Below are 23433 nucleotides of genomic sequence, written 5' to 3' on the forward strand. Positions count from 1 at the left end.
CTAGTCGCTCACACATAATGGTATGAGAGCGATCGAGCTGCCATAATCACTATCATGCAGTTCACAAAGAGTGACCCTGTCTATCGTAGTTTCTCGCACAACTCTTCCTCCCTGCGACTGGGACTCCAAGATGAGATTTCACTATTCCAAATATTTTTCTTAGTGACAGAAGTGTTCAGGAGCAAGCTACAGGCAATGACAGTACATTACAATTATATGATTAAGAGTTCTAATGTTTTAGATGCATATCATGGATATTCTAGTTGTTTTGAAGACATGGATCATTGTAATATCTTTTTCTAAATAATTTTATGACAATCTATGAGAAGAATATTTGTAAGGGTTTTCCCCTTAGTGGGCATTTCCTTGGTCTCCGACCAACCCTGTTGTCTCTATGTGTGCATGCTTTTCTTCTATTGTTCCTTTATGTTCTGCTACATTGATGATGATGTTATTGTTCTTTCTATATATTTTCATATGTTCATGAATAATGATATAAATATGAATAATGTTATGATGCTATGGGGTGAACTTAATTTATTAATGTAGAAATGTAATTATCAAATCAAAGAACAATATAGCCCTATGAAAAATTAACATGGTATCAGAGCTAGTTTGAGGAAAATCCATGGAGATCACCCCCATGGAGACACTTTGGAAGGAAGCAAGAAGAGGATGGTGGAGACCTAAAATAATTCTAGGGTATGAAGGAAACCCTAGGTAATCAATGCATAAGGATTTGATGGTTAGGGTTTGAGAGAAACCTTGCTTTATGGAAAAGACTTGATATTTGTATGAAACTCTACCATGGTCTATGTGAAGATGCTCAAGAACTTGGGACATATTTGATGAAGCCCTAGATGATGGTTGTTAATAAATTTTATTTAAGGCAACATCTTATGTGGACTATGGACAGTGATGACTCTTGAAGGTTGGTTTAAGAGGGAGAGGTTCACCTCTCATTGAAGATAAGTACTCCTTGACTTATGATGTTTCTTTGTGTATTTACTCTTGTTTAGAATTATGGATCTGATTATTATGATTATTGTTTCAATCATTTCTTATTCTTATTGCATGTATATTTGAGTATATGGATGTATCTAACCTCCTTGATGAGATGCGATAAGTGGATCCCTATTATGGATCATTTGAGATGCTGGAAAAGAAAAGCTAGATTTGGAAAGAGGTAAAGAGGCACTTGATGAAAAAGTGACAAGCACTACAAGCTGGCTATAAGAAGGTGAACAAGTATTTGAACACTACAAGGTTTGAAAGGTATATTGTTTCAATGTTATGGATGACAAGGTAAGCCTCATGGTATGTTGAGAATGTTTGCTTCGCAAATGGTCCATGCTTACATATGAAAGAGATTTGGATTTATGTTTCCTATACTGAAATGGTGCACATGGTATTGAGTATTTTGATCATGATGATCTTCTTGATTTTATGAGGTTGTGATCTTGGATATAGTGGCATAACGTGATGTTTGGCTAACATCTATTGTTCTTAGAGATCCTGATTATGTGAATAAGTCTAGTACCTTGACTCTAGTAAATGATACTCTTGACATGATGGATCTCTTATAGAAGGTTACCTTATTGATACTGATAATTCTTGTGATAAGTATGATGAAATTATGTTGACACTCATGTTTTTTTGGTAAATTTTTATTGAATGACCTGACTTGGTCCTATGGTAATCTTGATGATAGAATTATGAGATTGATACTATAAATCTCTTATTAGCCATGGTCACGTCTTTGATAGTAATTATGGAATATGGTAAAACTAGATTCCCTAAACCTAATGGATTGACTTGATAAAAGTGATTTTGCGTTCATGATATTTGAAGTATGTTGTCACACATGTCCGTTGTTCCTATCATGTGAATATAACCTTTGATGAAAGATTGATGTCATGATGTAATTATGTAGTAGTTGACGTGAGCGTGTTATAACCATGATGGGTATATGTTTGACTCTGATCTAACATAACTGCTTTTGCATGATTCTAGTAAAGACAAGGTGATGACATGAAAGAAAATGAATGAAGTTGATTCCCAGTCAGAGGGGCAATAACTTCTCAAGATTCTTACTCTTATTACTATTTTCATTTTGTATTGTTGGTATATGATTTATGTGAATATGACATTATTGATCTGCAGCAAGGTCTCAGATTTGAAGCCTGTACAGAAATTAGGGTTTTTTCTTCTGATGTAGGCATAGAACTGGGAATACTTATCCCTGGATACACACATGCTAAGGCCTAGGTAGAGTCAAGACAACTAAAGTTACTCCCATGCTAACCTGAAGGGAGCGTCCACAGGTTTGACTATTGTTGACCATCATCTGAAGATTTCTGAATTTGTGTGAACTCTGAATCAAGATGTCCACGTGGAGGATGCCAGTTCCATAGACAAGTAGCACATATCCGAAATATTTGAAAATAGGGAAGTTTGAATGGTTGCAAGTGACCATGATATACATATACATATCTCATTATGTTTGAAGTTTGTGCTATAAGAGTTTGACATGATTTGGTTGATTGATATATTTAATTTGTATGATGTATGACGATGACCTAAATATCATACTCAATGATTGAGATATTTCTTGGACTATAGATCTTACTATGATATAAAACTTGGATGTTGACACGATGTCTAAATTTTTGACTTGACGACTGATGATTTGTCTTGATGACAATGATATATGAGCATAATGAATTTCAATGACTTGTATTATTGGAATGGCTTGATTGATATTGTGTGGTTGATAACAACCTATTGGCATGATCAGAGATGATGTCATGACTTGATGAAAGCCCTACCTGTCATCTGGTTCAAAGGATTGACACTGAGATATTGATGACTTTTGATATTAGTATTGATCTAGTTTCTAAAATTTGATGAGATGATATGATTGCACAATAAGGATTTATGAAAGGCTCATGGTTTGATAAAGTGTTATGGTTGTAGTGAGAATTGCATGAAGCAAGCTCCCCCGATTCATATATGTCTGCATTGACATTTATTTGATGAAGCCAAGATGATGTGTTAATCCAAGCCTCTACCTCATAAGTGTTCCAAGGTATCACTTTGATTTTGATTTTGGTTTTTATATATTGACGATATACTATTGTCAGGTAAAGATCCTTTGATGATATAAGAGGGAGATGGCTTCTGAAGCTTGTAATAATGTATCATGGCATGATGAATTGATTTCTGAAGTTGGGAAAAGATAATGTATATTGTGAAACTGTTAAAAAAGCTTTGAGAAGTGGAAATGAAAATCCTTGGACACTTTTATTTGAAGTTAAAGATGTTGTTGAACTTGACATGGCATTTGATAGTTGATTGAAGCATTGATGTTCCGTTTTGAACATCCATGTGTATATATATGATGTGCATATAACATGAATAAGTTCATGATTGAGCTGCTTCATACACATTGCTGCCATAATATGATCTATTCTTGGTCTGAGATATGATTATGATATATGACTGTATGATGCTTATGGTGATTATTGATGAGCACATATGAATGCTTCCTTAGTATGAGATATGACATCATGAGAGGTTTGTGGCACAATCATGGTTCAATATAATGTTGCTAGCATGACTAGCTACGAGAAGGTTGAAGAAGCTCCTTAGAGAGTGGTATGAGCATGATTTGGATATGACAAGGATACATTGTGATAATAAATAGTGGGATATGATTGGAAAAAAAATCCCATATATATAGTTGGGACTGTGATACTCTCATATATTGAGACAATGCAGTTGTGTGAGACAAACTTAGGCTTGTGGTTGGCACTTCCTTGAGAGGGAGGATGATTATGGTATCCTTTTGTGATTTATATGATTATTTATGCTCTAACAAGATTTCATCTAATGTTCTGTATAAATAGGAGATAACAGTTATTGGTAGATGACTTTATACAATTACAATTACATGAGTATGATGAGAGCAATGTTGATCGAGGACACTGAGCCAAGCTCTTATTCCCTTGTATGACCTCCTAGGGTACGGAATTGAGATAGAAGGCTCCTAGGGTCTAGGGAACTCTCGAAAATAAGGTGTTACCCCTATCTGTTACCCATAGGGTTGGAGTAGTATCTCACCCTATCTTGGTCATTGTAGAGTATACCCCATTTGGCATCATACCCACAAGTTGGGCTTATTGGGATTATCCCTCCCCGTCTTGCCAATGGTTGAGGATGCTTGGGGACGTGAGATCCTTTCCTTTGGTAAGTCAGGTATCTCACCCAAGATAGGATTATGATGCAATTTTTCTACCACTTGACTATTCAGGGTCATTGATGGGAAGATTAGTAGCCAATAGGATGGGTTGATTAGTAGCTCCCCTATATCACCTATTTCTTGATATGGGGTCATCGTAGTAGCTCTCCCATGAGATTTTGGGTTGAGTAGGCTATCCCTGATGTGGTTCCAAGTAGAGATGTGCTCCTTGATGATATTCTCTCTGATGATGATACAAGTCATAGATCTGATTCCCCGCCGACATTTCTAAGTAGTCTACAAATGGTATTTTCAGGTAGTAGCACGATGAAATTTCCAAGTAGTTTCCTGATGACATATTTTTTGGTAGTAGCCCATTGACATATTTTTGGGTATTAGCTTGTTGTTTGATATTTTGGGTAGTAGCCCGCTGACAAATATTTTTAATTAGTAGCCTAACGATAGATATTCTGGGTAGTAGCCCGTTGACAGACATTCTGAGTAGTAGCATGTTAACTGATATTCTGGGTAGTATCTCACTGACATATATTCTAGGTAGTATCTCACTGATATATATTCTAGTTCATAGCCCAATGACTAAAGGTTGGTAGGTTAAGATCCCCTCCAGTAGCAAATAATTCTTCTTCTAGATTCAATAATATTCAGCATATGAGCAGGAACAATCAAGAGATAAGTAGGGATTAGCAAGAGATGTACATTGATGATCTGAGATGATGAGATACTTGATATGGGATGTATGTCATGTTGATCGATGGTTCGATATTGGAAGGTGGAATTCTCCTTAGTTGAGGAGTGTTAAAAATATGAAACTACGATCAAATTACACTTTGAACTACTCATTTTATGGAGTTGATGATGGCATCAGATCCCTCTTTCTGAAAGGACCAAAATAGACCTAGAAATCACCTCATTTGGATAAGAGAAAGTTGAGTTATGAATTATTTTATTCATACATATATTATGGATCAGGTTGGCCCTATGCACATGTACCAATGGACAGGTCAAGTGGATCATCATGGAAGCCTATATATAGAAGACACCTTAAGCTCATTTGGACATACATCAAGTTATCTTATCCTCTTCTATTTGTTCTTGGCTCGCACATGTCTGATAGAGGAAGCTTGCTGAAGGGTTTAAAACTTTAGGATGAAGCTCGCACTGAACTAGGTTTTTCTGATTCAAAGTCGTTGGCACAAAATTGAGCATTTGGGTGCCTGTATGCTTGCACATAGTGGTCATGAGAGCGAATTTGGACCCTTGGACGCTAGCACAAATTCCTCATGAGAGAAACTGAGAGTCTAGGTCAGTTTGGTCCCCGGTCATTCACACATAAAGGTATGGGAGCGACCAAGCTACCATAGTCGCTATCATGCAGTTCACAGAGAGTGACCCTATCTGTCATAGTCTCTCGCACAGCTCCTCCTCCGTGACTGGGACTCCAAGATGAAATTTTAGCGTTCCGAAGATTTCGCTCAGTGATAGAAGTGTTTGGAAGCATGCTACAGGCATTGACAATACATTACATTTATCTGAATCAATTTTTTAATGTTTAGATGCATTTCATGGGTATTATAGTTGTTGTGAAGATATGGATCATTGTACTCTCTTTTTCTGAATCATTTGATATTAATCTATTAGGAGAAGATTTACATGGGTTTTCCTCACAGTGGGTTTTTCCTTGGTCTCTGACCAATCGTGGTGTCTCTATGTGTGCATGCTTTTCTTCTATTGTTCCTTGATGTTTCGCTTCATTGATGATGATGAATTTGTTCTTTCTACATAGTTGCATATGTTGATGAATAATGAAGTAAATATGAATAATGTTATGATGTTATGGGGTGAACTTAATGTATTAATGAAGATATGGAATTATCAAAGCAAAGAACAATGTAATCCTATGAAAAATTAACAATGAGTGGTCAGAATGGGAACCAAGAAGAACATGAAGGCTTGGAAAGAAATAGAGATCCAGGAACTGTAAAGATCAAAACTAGGAACTAAGTATTAGTCCCTAGTGGAGTTTCCATTTCTACTATAGGGATTAATGCATGGGTGGTTGTGGATGAAATACCCTCTCGGGTCTTTCTGGGACCCAAGGAAAACTGTTTAAGATTAGCTGCAATTGTCACAAATAAACACACATATATTCATATTAATCCATGATTAACAAAGAAAAAGGAGAAGGATTGTTAAAATATAGACATGCGGTCAGATTCCACTTTGGACTATTCATTTGATGAAGATGATGATGGCATCAGATTCCTCTTTCTGAGAGCACCAAAATTGACCTAAAGATCACCTCATTTGGACAAGTGGAAGTTAAGTTAGGAATTATTTTATTCATACATATATTCTGGATCAGGTCGGCCCTATGCACATGTACCAATGAATAGATCAAGTGGACCCTCATGGAAGCCTATAAATAGAAGAGACCCCAATCTCATTTGGAAACACATCAAGCTCTCTTCTCCTCTTCTATTTGGTCTTAGATCACATAGGTATGACGAAGGAAGCTCCCTCCAGGGTCTAAAACTTCAGGATGAAGCTCGCACTGAACTAGGGTTTTCTGATTCAAAGTCGTTGGCACAAAATTGAACCTTTGGGTCCCTGGACACTGGCACACAGTGGTCATGAGAGCGACTTTGAGTCCTTGGATGCTGACACAGAGTCTTCATGAGAGCGACGGGGAATCAGGGTTAGTTTGGTCCCCGATCGCTCAAACAAAATGGTATGAGAATGCCCTAGTTTCCATAGTCGCTATCATGCAGCTCACAGAGAGTGACCTTGTCTGTCATAGTCGCTTGCACAACTTATCCTCCCTGTGATTGGGACTCCAAGATGAGATTTTAGTATTCTGAATATTTCACTTAGTCACAGAAGTGTTCTTTAGTAGGCTACAGGTAGTGACAGTACATTACAGTTATCTAAATTAGAGTTATGATGTTTTAGATGCATTTCATGGATATTCTAGTTGTTGTGAAGATATGGATCATTGTGTTCTCTTTTGCTGAATCATTTGATGACAATTTATTAGAATAACATTTGCAAGGGTTTTCCCCATAGTGGGTTTTACCATGGTCTCCAACCAATCCTGGTGTCTCTATGTGTGCATGCTTTTCTTCTATTGTTCCTTTATGTTCCACTGCATTGATGATGGTTTTATTGTTCTTTCTACATAGTTGCATATGTTGATGAATAATGATGTAAATATGAATAACGTTATGATGCTATGGGGTGAACTTAATGTGTTAATGGATAAATTAAATTATCAAAGTAAAGAACAATATATCCCTATGAGAAATTAACGAGGATTACCTCAGTCCTTAGTGTAGCCTTGCTAGAGAACTCAGTGTGGAAAATTTCAAGACCTCTCCGCCAGCTCCTAGATCAGAATCTACACATAAACAAGACAAAGTGTAATCCTACAAGATATAAACCTTGATAATAAAAACATCAATATATAAGAATATAACTAGCATGCATCTATGCTACTTATTAATCATGGAATCGAATCAACACGTAAAGGAATACTATCGGCGCCATCAATTAGACAACACAAAAACATATTGATATTATTAGATAGAAGAAGAATGATTACAACCATCTTGGATGGATCAACCCTCCTCTGGTCCTTCAGTTCCACTCTCTCTTTATCTCAACATCTTAGTAGCATAACAATGCTAAAGCTCTTGCAAACTTTCGACAGCCATTCGATCTCTATCACAATGACCGAGCCTCCAATATATAGATGGAGAGAGGCTCATCCATGCCAATTATTTCATGAGTTACATTGAGGCAAAAGCTTGGATGTTGCTTCACTTTATTTCTCTTTCCTTTCCCGCAAGACATTGTTAGGAATATAAATTTCCTTAGTTAGGCCAGAGGTGGATGTTTCCTGCTTTTTGAGCTGGAATTTGAGTGAAAAGCGTAGTATCAATGAGTCAATTCATGCTTTTACCTCCAGAATCTCATAAATATCCAGTAATGCTACCCTTTAGGAAAAACAAAGAATTAACCTAGGGACTAACGCCTTTCGCTAAGAGATGGAAAGCGTTATAACTCTCCTTGTCTGTTTTTGAGGTGCGTTACCCTGGAAAATAGTCTTGTAACTTAGATCTTGTCTTCAACCAATGTGTCTTTCTCCTCTGAGCTGATGAGGAGGTCATTTTCCTATATAACAGTAACTAGTTAACAAGTATGATTCTTTGAAATCACATAATAAATATCTACCTTTTACGTAAACCTTATGTTAACAAATGCTACATAGTCGCTACTGCTTAGTTTAAATATAACTAAATAAAAATAAAAATATTGAATTCAAGTTAGTGTTAAGGTTTAGAATATAGTCAAACATAGCAGCTAGTACCTTCCGCTTCATTCAAATATAGCTAAATTAAAGTAAAAATATTGAATTCAAGTTAGTCTTAAGGTTTAAAATACAATCAATTTAGGTTGCATTGATTGGTAAATTGAGGTATTTTGTTAACTGTAATTTTTCATTTTGGCCATGGAGAATCCAATCCTACCTAGCAACAATATAATGTCTTATTGTAGTGATAATTTTTTTGTTGAGAAGGTTGCCTAGAAGGTTTTAGATTTTTTGTGTAAAGTATATATAGATATATTTTAAAGGGTAGTTGTTCTTGCCATATATATATGAGAAAGATAGGTTGAATATATTCATTAAAAATATATAAATGTTAAAAATGAAGTTGTTTTATTTTCTTAGTTATTTTTTATTTGAATTGATAACTATTACAATTTATTATTAATAAATGTTATTGATTTCTTATTGATATTAAGTAAAATTATATAATTTTTTTACTATAATTTAATTTATTTGTTAAAATTCATTTCATCAAGCCAAATGTTGTAACAATTAATAAATACTTAGGTAATATGAATAAGTGGTTTTTATTTTTAAAATAATTATATAATAATTAAATAAATCTATATTATTTTTTTAAGTGCCTAATTATTTTTAATATATATTAAATAAAATCTGTGATGGGGGTGGTAAATAGCCAAGTTGAGGCCCAAATTTAGGGCGTAGATGACCAACCCACTCAACACCAATGGGCAAGAGGCATGTAAAGAAAACCCAATGCTGGATTGGGAAAGCGAATGTTCTGGAGAATTTTTTGAGTATAAGAGAATTGGGCTAGCTAATTTTGACCATTTGTTTCGGATGGGAGATGGAGTGGCGAGCTAAGGGAACCATTGTTATAGAGGAGTGAGGAGGCTATGCTATTAGGCTTTTCCTGTTCTTTGGTCGGTAGGTGCATAAGAAGAATCTTGTTGGGAAGAAAGATAAAGTTGTGTGGATCCCTAAGGCAGTGCAATATGCGACCTAGGATCCTGGCTCGCATCGATCTCTAGTGAGTGAAGCAATCATTGCGAAGGCTGGAGGGAGGGTGGTTGGAGTTTTCGAGTCCTCATTCGTCTTGCATCAAGGGTAAGTATGCCATTCCTTCTCATTGGTCTTCTTGTATTGTTTAATCTATGTTGTTTTCAAGTCATAGTGGTATTTATCTTGTTGGGGGCTCGAGGAAAGTTGGAAGGAGGTCAAAGTCATATTTGTTCTTAGTTGGTGGTCACGGTGGCTTTCCTCCTATATTTCTCTTTATTTCTAGGAGGGTCTTGTGTCGTTATTTTTTTTTATGTGGGGGGAGGGGGGGGGTTGGGGGTCCACACTATTGCTTTTAGAGAGTGCTTGAGAAGAATTTGCAGGTCCATGGAGGGTGCTGGCGGGCTTGGCGGTTAGTTCATACCGGCCAGGGAACTCGTTGTGGGCGTATTTTGCTACCGCGAGTGGGAGTGGTATATCTATTTTTAGTCAAGAGAGGTGGGGATTGTGTTAAATGGGAAGACTTTGGAATTTTCACTATAAACTAGTGGTGTGGAGTGGGAAGTGAGGTGCTTTTTATAGCTAGTGTAGGTGGGTGGACCAGTGAAGCTTGTGGGGTAGGGGTCAGGCATTTGAAGCGAGGGACCTGGAAAGTTCTTGGTGATTCGACAATGGTCCATCAAAGAGGGAGGCCTAGAAGGGGGGTGGGCCATCGAGGCAAAGGTGCTTCCCACTCAGTTGCCTAGCTCAATGAGGATGAAGGGTTGGTGCAACCGTGTGAGTCATCCCTATGGAATTTGGACCTTCCACCACCCTTTGACTCTTTAGAGGCCCAAATTCGAGTGATGGCAATGGCGGTGGAGAAAATGGAAAGAGAAAAACAACATGAACATAATGAGTTTATCTGTTTTTTGCAAGATATACAGCACAATCAATTGAAAATTTTGGATTCATGAATCTCCCTTCGTAGAGGCCAAAAGTGACTTTAGGAGCGGATGGATGATTTCAAAGGCAGAATGGATCACATGGAATCACATGTGCATGAAACATTTCGACACACTGCAGGAGGAGAACCTAAAACCCAGACACAGTTAACATGACTGGTTAACTATGATTTTGGGACATTTTTCACTTTTTAGATAGTTCTAGTCACTTTGGGCCATTAATCTCCAGTGTCCTTGTTTTCTCTGGCTATTATCCATTTTTTAATGTTTGCAATTGAAGTTTAATAAATCTAGTAGGAGTTAGGCCTCAAAGGTTTTGAAATGATGCAATCCACGATGTAATCTTCTTTTGAATTATTAGAAAAGGTTGATTCACACACACACACATATATAATTTTAATCAATTTTCACTTAATTATTAATGAGTTTATCCATTGTATTTGTTTATGAATAAAGTTATTTATTTTGCTCAATAAAATTTTAAACTTGTTAACTAACAATATTTATTAATTTTGAACTTGTTAAATAATAATTAAATATTTAATACAAAATTAGTTACGTCGTAAGGCATTCCTCTTTGAAAATAACTCCCCTAGTTTCCATGGTGTACCTGTCTGCAGTGTTCGATGAAATGTTAGATGATTGAATATTTTTGTGCCATTGGATTAATAGTTATGAAAAATAGTTAAGAGACACTAACAGTTAGGGAAAGAATGCATACAACTTTAATCCATCAGATATAGAAATCCAAGCAAAAGTCATTATTGTGCTCCAGGACTGGTTCCCTCTCCCTTCCAAATGCAAAGGACTTATAGACGAGACAGAATGCAGTGTTTGATGAAGATATCCCATTACCCACCCTCACAAATGCTCACCACAATTCCATGGATCCCATCGCATCCCAAAACTTGAGGCACTCCATTGCTCATCCCTAGCTCGTGGAACCGAGAGTTAGAGGCGCCAAAGCTCCTATAATTTCTGCTTCAACGATTTCATTCAAAGAATATGGAGATTCAATGTCAAGGGAGTCAACATTCACTGAGACCTTTTCAAAGGTGCAAAGGCGAAGAATTGAATCGTGTAGATAATGACAAGAATATTTTATGGGATCATGAGGAGGAAGAGGACATTAGTTTAAGTAAAAATATTGAACACAAGCATTCAACCTTCTGGACCTGGAAACGCATGCGAGTGCTTTCTCATATTGGGATGCACCACTTCAACTACATATTATCTATTTATGTGAATGCCATCCATGGTCTCTCACCTTCCATAAATGGGATGAGACTTTGTGTCAATTTGAGAAGGAAGGATAAGAGAGATGGAGTTGCTAAAACTATACCTGCTCGCTCATTTCTAAGTGTAGCAGAATTTGACAAAAGTCTGTATATCCATTGCCATGTCTATGGCAGCAGCAACATGCATGTGAGTTCTCATGGAACCATGAAGTTCCAGTCAAGGTCATTCATCATTTTTGTAGTTGTAGTGGATGCAAAGGAGTTGGATTTTGGTAAGCATCATGTGGATCTTAGTATATTGTTGCAGGAAGCCATTCATAAGAATCTTGTAGGGGAAGATTCCAATGATGGATGGAATGTTTGCTTTGTGTTGAGTGGGAAAGACAAAGAAGTAGAGATTTTTGTGGGGTTAGGATAAAAAAATCTTGATAAGGGTGAGTGTTATCATATTGGGAGTTGTAAGTTTAAGGATTATGCAGAGCATCGTATAGGAAGAATGCCCAATGGGGTTTCAAAAATCCTACCCAGTTCGTCTTGGGGAACTCCAAAAACATGGGTTGTTCCTAGATTTATCAATGCCGCGTAAGGCAGCAGTTACCCGTTTTAGCCGCAGAGGGGTAGGTACAATCTTGTCGATTTCATTCGAATGGTGCACCTTAATCTCGATGATCCTGGCCCAAATATGGAATCAGGGCTACAATCCCAAATGTTTTAGACTGAGAATTATGCCCTCAATGAAAAAGATGAAGGTAGGCATTTAGAAGAAATAGGGCTTAAATAAGTACATGAACAAGAACAAGAGAGCTTTGCTTCACATGTTGTGAATCATCCATCAGACCTAGAGATTGAAAATGCATAGGATGAAGGGTTTTGTTTGAAGTAGAAGAACATGGTGTGGAATTGGTTGAGAATGAAGTTGTAGAATATGAAGGAATTATTTTCAATAATAACTAGATTTAGTAGAAAAACGAGGATCAATAGGCTTGAATTTGAAGGGTAGAAATGAAAACATACTAGAGGCACTTTTTTGATGCTCTGTTGAAATTCAGTCAGCTCAATTCAATGTTTTCCTTGTATAAAGGCAACTCCTTTTGGGAGGGGAAAAGAGAAAGCAATATACAACATAGTAGCAGAATTTAATCCTCAACCAAATTGATGTTCAAACTTTCGGTAGATCAATTTTAATCCTTTCTCGGAAATTATAAAGGTTGTGGCTCCCTTAGCAAGCAAGCAATGGCACTGATTTTTTGGGCCACAGTCTGTATACAATTTGTTTGCATTTTAATCATCAAATTTAATCTTTGAAATACTACTAAAAGATTTATTACCATTGTTTCCATCCTTTTTCTAGAGAAAGCTCAGTAAACATTAAGTCATAGCATAATTCAATTATTTCCTTAATGATGCTCTTATGATCTTAGGTCGAATCAATTCTCCCCTTATTTATGCATTTGTCTAAGAACTACGTCTCACAAATTATTCTTATGTGCTTATTAGATATAGGTATTGTGATCAATTAGCAGAAAATGAATTCGCAGGCACATATTATGTCAGAACAAGAGTCAAGACATAAGCAAGTATGCATACACATTCCTTCAATTATGAGAAAAGAGACTTGGATCTCTAATACTAACTAAGAAGTGAAAAGCATGCAATAAATAATGATTGTTTTTCAAGTAAAAGAAGATGATGTAGAAGCCTTGCTTGCATGAAAGAAAACTGGAAGGTTGGCCAATTAAAGATTTTGTGTTGTACTTCCTCTACCTTGGAAAGGGTAGCAACCGTATACAAATTCATGATCTTACAATAAATTTATGGAGTAATTTTTATTGTACCACATGGCACATTACTCAACAATCTCTTAAATGTAATGCCAACGAGGACAAATATCTATAACGACAATAAATGAAGCCCAAATTAATCCCACAATCAATGGGTATCATTGGGAAAACCTCAGTTATCAGGTGTAGAATCAACCTAAGCAGTAGCATATTCTAATATGCTAAACTTTGTCGAGCCCTCCATCTTAAGATCCCCCAAGTTTTAGGTTCCTTTCACTATAAATCAGATACATACACCATTCTTTATCGCCAATTTTTTTGGATGCTTTATCATACCAAACCATTGAAATCATAGCTATTAACATTCCCAACACCACCTACGAATTTAACCCTTCTTTGCCAAAAAATATGAATCCCAATACAAGGACAAATATAGTCTTCATATTACCAAGAACTTGAAATGAGACTACTGTGAACCAACCAATGCAGATGAATTGGATAATATTGGTGCCAAATACGATCAAGCATGAGAGTGTAATGAAGAGTTGTACAACCATGACACATAGGATTAGCTACAGAATTCTAATTGACCTAATGATGGAGGAATATCATGTGCCCAAGTTTTTTAGCCTATGATTAATCTTATGTAACAAATAAACAAAAATATTGCATACATAAAAATAATCTAGGAATGATTCCCTTTCCATCTTACCACAGAAGTCATGGAATAATCATAAAGATCCATTGTTTTTTCTGTGAGCCAATAATCAAGAAAAGGACCAAAAATGAGAAAGATAGCTACTTGTAGTGGCGCAGTATGTCGAAGAAGATCAAAAGAACCCAATTCTTTCATAGGTAGTGAACATATTGTGTATACAACAACATAAAAGAGCTTTGTATCACAAAATAACGAAACATTTACTAGCCTAATCAACGAAATTGAAGTACCTCAAATGCAAACAACAACAAAATATTGTATGTCTTTGACATTAGTGAAACATAGAAAAGTGTAGTCACAGGATGATTTAAGACTTACATATTTTTGCATAGATGTGCTCAATACTACAATTGCAGCAACTACAAAACCTTTAGTATTGACACTAACATCTGTGACAGTACATATTGCTACACCAACTAGCACTACTATTATACTTAACTTGGTATCTCTTGAATAATGAATCTTTTGAAAGAGAACTTCAAAAAAGAAAGATACAAGTATCATGCTCAACTTTGTTATCTTCACAACAAATAGAAGCAGATAGAAGAAACTAAATCTTAACAAAAACAAGGCATTACATTTAAAACAACAAAATATAGTTATCATGCTCAAAACTGCAATACAAAGTGAACCTCATAAAAAAAATTATAATAAAATTCAATCTGAGCAAGAGACTGTAACGAACGAGTTATGAACCATTCAATAGACTCCACCAACAGGAAGCATGCTTATCTAAGGGCCCTAATTGTTTACTAAAATATGATACATGCCAATTGGCAAGAAGCCACAGGGATGTGGGATTGGAAGAACATTGCATTAAAATACTCCCAAAAATCTAATAGTTCAACTTATGGCATTTACAGATAGGAAGTTGGGAAATATTTATCTGCCAATATTATAAATTTTAAGAAGGATTCTAGGATCATAATAATGATTTGATCTCTGGCATTGATCTTCTTCCTTTGCTTCTTGATTTTCTTTGTCATTTCTTCATTTGGTTCCTCATTTAATGTATGCTAAATAGAAAATTCAAGAATTTGCATCACATTTTGCACTTTGAATTTTATATGTTCCTGCAATTTTCCATACTTTCAGCACTTTTATTGGATGCAATATTTTTAGTATGTATTAGGTTCCATATAAAAAAATTCCAACAATTCTTAGTAACTCTGACAACAGCTAAGTTGTTTATTTACATACAAATGAACAGAAAAGGTGAGAAAGGAAGTGTATTGATTTAAATCCTACAAAGGAGTGGCATACTTGTTTGCAAAACAAAGAAAGTAAGTGTATCAATATCACTTGGTAAAAAACAACAAAATTCCACATGAGACTGACATTCATGCCAACAATGGAGAAATTGGCACAAATCACAAATTTCGCAAGCTCGGAGAAAGGTAAATGGGAAGGCTGGATATAACCCATACAATGAAGAATAATTGTCATCAGTATGGTCATTCCAAAATGTAAGTATGTCAATGTAGTAGTTGCATAGAAAGAAAACAAGAACTCCACTTCAGAGATCAAAGAATTAATCTAACAAAATTTTCCCATTCCCCCAAATTATGAGAAATGTTCTGACCTATAATAGAAATAAATGAAAATCACTCATACTCCCTCTCTCTCACACACAAAAATGTATATGTATCAGAATTCCCCATCAGAGAAAGGTTTCGAGCTTAATGCTTTGTATAGAAAACAAGTAAAAAATCAAACAGAGCCATTTAACCAGAGAATAAATATCAATAAACTCTGAAATTAAAAATGCTTCAATCTGATGAAATTAAATAGCAGGAGATTTACAGGACATGGGATTGACCAAAAGTGAAGCCATATCTAGCCATGAGACCTTTTTTAACCATAATAATCCCAACAAATGTGCTGACATTGAACATCCATGTTTCCACATCAAGGGTTTCCTTCCTATCTGCCTTTCTTGCAGGTGTCATGCCTACCCAACCTCTAAAATTACACACAGATCCAAGTACTTCCAACCCATCAATTTACGCTATTAGTTTTGGATCTTGAATCCCCAAATATTGAAGTGTCCAAATGCCCTATGATGCAAAAAAATCATACAAATGACCTAAAGTGTTGTAGATCCTCAACATACCAATGAGCAGAGCAAATAATGTACAAAACAAAGAGAAACCCACATCACCAATCCCCAAAAACTAGAGACCCAAGTCACCTGATGCTCCTCAGAAATATAAAATTGAGCAACACGGAGGAAACAGATCCCTTTACGCCCTGGAGAGGATCCTCTCCTCACTAATTCTTTTACTTAACATAACGAGCCTATTATTCAAGAGCCAACGATTCCTCATCTGAAATTTTACCAATATTTAGTCGCATAGCATTGTATTGATAATGTAGGTTCACTTTGTTTGAAAGCATAATTTCTTCTGGTTTCATCGCTTTCTCAAATTTCATTATGTTCAATGGCTTGCAATACTAATAAAGTATATAAACCTTTGCATTGTGAATGTGTAAGAAATAGACAATCATAAATATGGTTCAGAAGGAATCCTCAATGCCTTAGGAAATCGATAAACAACATCACATTTTCAGTAGACACAATTGAGTAAATGCAAAAGTCTATAGACACGATGCTTATAACCTTCATTAATTGTTCTTCATTTAAGCTACTTGCTATGGATTCATTACAACCATGTTTTTGTCACATGAAAAGTATACCTCCAAAAATGACTACCACTAGCATTCTCGACTTCCATTGTTGGACTCCTCATGAGCTAGAGACTCGTTGTAGAATAAAAATCAACTTGTGCAGAGCACATACGCCTTTGTTATTCTCAAAGGACGATATGGATTACCTAACTTCCATTCTGTATGAACTTGGAGAAACTGAGTTGAAGTAAATGACCCATGTCTTAGACAGTCAAGATCAACCTAAAATGTTGGATTTTGAAGAGACTAAAGAATTGATAAAAAAAATGGGGATTGAACAAACATTTATTTAAGAACTCTTACCGTAACTTTGATTTAGGATATGGTTTGGGCTCTCATGTGATGCAAGTGTAGATTAGAGATGGAGGCATGCTTTCTTCAATGAACCCTGTGCACTCTCGATCTGAAAGGGCGATTAGTGATGCACGTGTCGGAACCTAAAGTACTTCTAGTTGAAATGGGTGATACTGCTATAGAAATTCTTCAAAATATGGTGGGCATGGGCATAACCCATATGAGTTCCCAAGAAATGGACTGCATGTCATTGGAAAACATTGTAGGCAAGACTGTGGAGCATATTTCCTTCGAAGGGATGGCCAACGCTATCACTAAGAGAGAGTAAAATTTAAATAACTATCTGCTTTTTATTTTTATTTTTTTCCCTAGCAAGGTATCAAGATATTATACATTCGAAGGATGATTTAGTATTTTTAGATATATTTGAAGGAATTTCTTGGATACACCATGTCACCCAACACAATATCAAATTTTCTACTTTGAGATTCCAATTTTTTCTCTTCAAAAATCACCAGTGCTCCTCTTCAAAGGCTTTGTGCATATCATTGACTTGATCACCTTCTATATTAGTACCTGAGGTTATTATTTTCCCAGACCATCACTCCACATGATATACTTATCCCATGGTATCGGTATGAAGAACAAAAAAAGGTTTAGATTGAAGCAGATTTCGATCATCCAAGACACTCGATATTTGAGTTTTTTTTTTTTTTTTTAAACCTTGCATGGCATAAAAAATCCATGTCTAATTTATTTTCTATACAGATTCACAGAGTAGAGCTAAAAAATCATCATTAGGACATCAAAAACAAATTAAACAAAAAATTGTTCTTCTTCAAAGAGCTAGCCAAACTCCCAACATAATTCTTACTTTACCGAATGTATTTCCTTGCATGATTATCACTCATACTAGAATTTTCCTAATAAGGTCTTGGCTAACATCTTTGAGGTGATATTCCCTCCCATCAGTTCATGCCCGACTTGTATGCCAATTTTTTTTTACAGTAGGGAGGGTTCTCAAACAGAGAAAGTGATAACTTTCCAACATCAAAATAGATGAATCTACTATTGAGAATGCCCACACATATACCCAAGCTCCTGTGCAACAATGCTTGAAAGCCCACCAATATGACCATATCTGAGACTACCCTTTACAATTTTCTCATGGTTGACCTGATTCTCAAACTTAGCACAACAAGGATTATCCAAATGAACTTTGAAGTTCCCTTGTTCCTCCACAATAAAGATCTTCACAACATAGGCCTTTGGGTAGTGTTTTACCAAAGAGCCAAGACTAATGTCGGTGATTTTCCGGTAGAGATGACACAATGTCTTTTATATATGGAGAAAATTATTGCTAATTGGACAATTGTTTTTTGAAGTAGCTACGACCTAATGTAGGCCTCATGGCACTTGTAACTCCACTTCAAACTGCCTAGCTTACCTCTTTCTTCATACTCTTCTTGTCAAATATTGTATCTAACTTCAATGGACGGAACCATAAAAGAACATTGTATATTTGAGTAGAAGCTCTGTTTATTTTTAAGTAGCTAGAAATAATCTCCTCGCTAAATATTTACTTAACATAATGAGCCTATTATTCTAGAGTCAACAGTTCCTCATATGAAATGTTACCAATATTTGGTCACATAGCATTGTATTGATCATGTCGGTTCACTCTGTTTGAGAGCATGGTTTCTTCTAGTGTCAGCACTTACTCAAATTTCATTATGTCCAATGGCTTTCAATACTAATAAAATATATAACCCTTTTCATTGTGAATGTGTAAGAAGTAGCCAACCATAAATATGGTTCAGAAGGAATCCTCGATGCCTTAGGAAATTGATAATAACATCATATTTTACACCATGCAGTTCCAGCAAGCACAATGGTCATTGAAGAGCATCTACCAATTGGATCTTGTCCTCTCTCAATAATAGAGAATGCCATCCAATGGGTTAGCCTTCAAACCACTCCTTGTCATTTCTCATAAACCAATATTACCCTTTCTAACCATTGCATATCAACCATCTAAGCCAAAAACCAATGATTTTAACATACTATAAAATATTGTGTTTCATAATAGATAGAATGTCGCATATAAGGCCACATCTTCCACCCTCCTATGCCTTTCAAATATTTTGTGAAATGACACTGAACTTATGGGTACACTTCATCCAGTCCCTACAAAAGAAATGGGAATCTTGTGTGAACCCCCTTTGGCTCATTGATGTATTATTCTCACTTCTCCATGTACAATGTATTGATTTGCATTAAAAAATAAAAATTTGATGCATTATCAACCTCTGATGATTGATGTAGTTCAATCCTTGATTCCCCTTGTGAAACAACATATTGGTACTAGAGTGACAAGCTCTCCCAAATTCTGCCATCATATTGTCACTATCAAATCTTGTTCAGTTGATAGTGGCAACAATGGAACAAGCCTTAATAGCCCAAGAATAACGGCTTCAACCAAGGACTGGAAATTTTTTATAGACAACTAAACCACAATCATCTTATGTTTTGGGTCCCAATATAGGATTTTGAATACATATATAGTGCAATGATGAATCATCCATCCAATTGGGAAGAAGATATACACCTCTATCTTCAAAGGGTTGAGGGTTGGTCCTTGCCAACTCACACAATTAAGAGGCCTATTCCCATGCTCTTGATGAATCTAACCCAGAAAGGGAACCTTAGCATTATTTCCTTATCCTCAGGAGCTATGGATCCAACATATTCAACTCCCACATTAATAAAAAGGCATATTTGTTTGAACTTGTCCTCATAACTGCTACACTGGATGATGGATTAACTACCTTAGCAGTTGCTAGTGCATCTGCACAATAGGGTGGTGCTCTCCTATCTCAAGTTGGGTGGCTTGGAAAGAAAGCATTTTTAATACAAATCAAGCTTCAACTCTCTTGTATCACCCAGACCATTGGGATGGTGACTCCATCCTACCCTGCATTAAATTGTAAACATGTACATCTGAGCAACATTCTCATGTTGTTGGTTGATATATAGATGGTTTCAGTAATCTAACCACCTAATCAGTGATATATTGTGATTAGTTGTATTATTTAAAATAATCTTGTAATATAATTGTTGTATATTTTAACTGTGACTCATTTATATATGAGTTTTGAGATGGGTCTAAGATACAAAACTTCGTACTAAATATCGATATGTACAGTTAGGAATTGTTTATATAAATTTTGAGATGACTTTGAGATATGAAGCTCGTACAAATTCGTTATAACTAAGTTATAAAGTGATATAAGTGAAGTGACATTGTTAAATAAATTATTGTATGGGTAAGTTAAAGGCTTTTATGATAATAAATATAAAATAAATTTATTATTTTTATATTTATTAAATATAATAAAGTTGTAAAAGTAGATATTAGGAAATACTTTTTGTTTATTTTAAAAAGATTTATATAGTTTGATAAATTAATTATCATTTAAAAAATGGGAGAATTAAATTGCTATATTGTAACAGAGAAAAGTTGCAGGATTAAAATTTAGGAAATATATAACATGATTTAACTATTTTTAAGTTTGAATTTATTCATTTGTTTTTTAAGTAATAGATTATCATCGTAATTACTTGAAAAAAAACAATTTTTATAAAATGAGAATTTAAATTTATATAGCGGTAAATTTTAAAAATTAAAAAAAAAAACGTAAAATTTAAAGAAACAATTATTAATGGACTTATCTTTACCCTACAACACCTCACCAAAGGACACAATTTCTTGCAGCTAAGCATTTGTCACTTCTTTGCAGCAAAGCACCTGGCTAAGCACTTGTTTCTGTCCCGTGAATAAACTTGACATCAAAAAAGTTATAGATAAAAAATGTTGTGTTAAGGAATATTGGTCCATCATTGGTATTAATTGCATGTCGATTGTATAAAGATATATTTGATTTTTAAACCACTTACTATTATCAATTTGGTTGTATTGAGCAACGTGTATGCAATATTATATTAACTTAATATTAGTGTATGTTAATACTATAAAGGTTTAATAATTGTATAGTTAAATTGTGTGCACTTGATGATGCCATTCTAGTTGGGAGTTAGTAGTTTATTTTTATTATTTTTGGATTTACAACTGAACAATGCTTCAATTTCTTCATATCCAAGAATCAATAGTTAATTGAATAATTTTTTTGAAAGGGAATTAGTTTTTGAGTTCCTTGTAGACAAGAAATAAAGATATTGAGATAAACAACAAATATCATTCTTTTCACATTCTCAAAAATAAGACTCAGTCAAATTGTTCTTCCTAAATTTCCCCAAGATTTAATGAATAATCACCAAAGAATCCCAATACTTGAATATTGGATACACCTATCTTTGTAAACATTGATTGTGTTGCTTGTAAGATCTCTTGTATATGTAAGTTTAATAATATGGTATATGTAAGTTTGGACTGGCATGCAAGTTTAATCATCCAATGACAGGTCTTTCTTATAGCTTTCTTACCTTTCAACATTTTTAGTGTGATGAGACTAGTGATTGATACATTTTGGTGAAGTTTTAGATCATTTTCATAAATACTTTAGAGTTAAGGTGTTGTGCATTACCTTCATCTTGAACACATTCTAGAATATTGGAATAGTTGGAATCTCTTTGAAACATAACATATGATAAAAAAAGAAACGTCAATAAAGAAACAAAATTGCATAAAATTCGTACTTCTTTCTTCTATGTTTTTTCCTATGATATCGCCTTACGACGTTTCTTTTGCAACATGTGGTAATTTAAATATTATAAAATAATGGCTTAGTCTAACTTATAATCGAAATAGACTTTTTCACAAGAATCTCGTAAAAAAATTTCAAGAAAGAATGTGATTTTCTATTATAATAATTTCAAGAAAGAATGTGATTTTTTTGTTATTTAAAATGCATTTTTGAATGCATAAATGGATATGGGGCACTCCATTTTACAGATTAAGAAACTTAAACTCAAGTTTTTTAAAATCTCTAAGATTTCGATTAAAATTAACTAGAAAAAATGTCGTGAAAAATGTCATTTCATCTATACGTTAGACTGCGGCTAAAATAATTAAGTTACATTTTAATTAATTAAGGCATAGTCTAACTTATAGATGAAATAGTATTTTTCATCAAGCTATATGATTTTGAGAAAGATTTGATTTTTTTTGTTTAGAGTGGTTTTTCAGGGTGTTGAATCCATTTATGCATTCAAAAATGTATTTTAAACAACAAAAAATCACAATCTTTCTTGAAATCATATTGTCACATTCCAATGAAAAATGTTATTTCGTCTATAGATTAAACTACACCATTATTTAATGTTTAATAAAATTTATTTTTGCTATTATTAGTCCTCTGCACCATTAATTAATGGTTAATAAGATTTATTTTTGTTATTATTAGTCCTTTGCAAGCCAATACTTTAATAATCGGTTTGTTTGTTGACCACTATTAGTTTAGCATTAAACAATGCAACTTATAATGTTATACATATTTGTTTTCCAACTATTAAAAAAAAAAACAATCATTTGATTAGACCATAACTCGAAAGTATTATTGCAACCTTTGCATGAGATAATCCCATGTGGATAATTGCCTCACATATTTTATGCCATAATTTTGTTGAAAATAGCAACAAGAAATGATAAAAATAGAATCTAGAAATTCTAGTTTAATTTGTCCTTGAATTAAACTAAGAATTAAAATTGAATTATATTCTCATAGCAACTTGTAAATAGTTAATTAAGTTTAATTAACTTAATTAGCTTAGGAATTTCGAGTTGGAAGTCTTTCTGAAGTCATGTATATGTTCTCCCTATATTTTAGGGGTCTAGTATGAGTTTAATTGTGAGTTGTAATTAGATAACTCAGTTTACTGAGTTAAGTTCAGTTAAATTAGTTCCAAACTGTTTGTGGAACTAATAGAGAGTTAACAGTCAGTTGGTGCACTAATGCATCCACTAGTGCTACTCCAGTTAACTGAAGATTCCCTCATCAGAAACTCATGCATGTCGATTCTAAGAAAGACCCAATTGAGACTAGAGTGCAAGGACAATGTACTATCAGTTGTATAATTTTCTGATCTGTAAAGATGGTGAATGCAATCGAGAACTGAACCTAGAATGGATTGCGCAATTTTGGA

General features: G+C 34.7%; 1 pseudogene; it reads right to left on the reverse strand.

Moving 5' to 3' along the window:
* Positions 1–13816: 13816 nt before the first annotated feature.
* LOC149240283 (UDP-rhamnose/UDP-galactose transporter 5-like) lies at positions 13817–16238 on the reverse strand (annotated as a pseudogene).
* Between the last annotated feature and the right edge of the window lie 7195 nt (positions 16239–23433).

Source organism: Pinus tabuliformis, chromosome 8 (genome assembly GCF_031772625.1).
Source record: "Pinus tabuliformis cultivar Carrire ecotype Pingquan chromosome 8, CPIR1, whole genome shotgun sequence".
NCBI classification, from domain to species: domain Eukaryota; kingdom Viridiplantae; phylum Streptophyta; class Pinopsida; order Pinales; family Pinaceae; genus Pinus; species Pinus tabuliformis.